This window comes from Arachis stenosperma, chromosome 6 (genome assembly GCF_014773155.1).
Source record: "Arachis stenosperma cultivar V10309 chromosome 6, arast.V10309.gnm1.PFL2, whole genome shotgun sequence".
Lineage (NCBI taxonomy): Eukaryota > Viridiplantae > Streptophyta > Magnoliopsida > Fabales > Fabaceae > Arachis > Arachis stenosperma.
In genome coordinates, this window is record NC_080382.1 from 74481278 (window position 1) to 74482087 (window position 810).

An 810-nucleotide genomic window follows, 5' to 3' on the forward strand; every position below is an offset into this window, starting at 1 on the left:
ATGAAAGATTTGGATGATTCCTCCATGAAGGATTATAGGTGTTTCCATAGGGTTCTCCCATGTAATTCACCTCTTCCATTGAAGGGTTCTCAGGATCATAAGCTTCTTCTTCAGATGAAGCTTCCTTAGTACTACCTGGTGCATTTTGCATTCCAGACAGACTTTGAGAAATCATATTAACTTGTTGAGTCAATATTTTGTTCTGAGCCAATATGGCATTCAGAGTGTCAATCTCAAGAACTCCTTTCTTCTGACTTGTCCCATTGTTCATAGGATTCCTTTCAGAAGTGTACATGAATTGGTTATTTGCAACCATTTCAATTAGCTCTTGAGCTTCTGTAGGCGTCTTCTTCAGATGAAGAGATCCTCCAGCAGAGCTATCCAAAGACATCTTGGATAGTTCTGAGAGACCATCATAGAAAATACCTATGATGCTCCATTCAGAAAGCATATCAGAAGGACATTTTTTGATCAATTGTTTGTATCTTTCCCAAGCTTCATAGAGGGATTCTCCATCCTTCTGTCTAAAGGTTTGGACTTCCACTCTAGGCTTACTCAATTTTTGAGGTGGAAAGAACTTTGCCAAGAAGGCATTGACTAGCTTTTCCCATGAGTCCAGGCTTTCTTTAGGTTGTAAGTCCAACCATGTCCTGGCTCTATCTCTTACAGCAAAAGGGAATAGCATAAGTCTGTAGACCTCAGGGTCAACCCCATTAGTCTTGACAGTGTCACAGATTTGCAAGAATTCAGCTAAGAACTGATGAGGATCTTCCAATGGAAGTCCATGGAACTTGCAATTCTGTTGCATTA

General features: G+C 40.2%; 1 non-coding gene across 1 annotated transcript; it reads left to right on the top strand.

Moving 5' to 3' along the window:
• Window positions 1-445: 445 nt before the first annotated feature.
• LOC130937077 (small nucleolar RNA R71) lies at window positions 446-553 on the top strand. Its single transcript, XR_009068312.1, has one exon. It is a non-coding gene; the product is annotated as a small nucleolar RNA R71 (small nucleolar RNA).
• The last annotated feature ends 257 nt before the right edge of the window (window positions 554-810 follow it).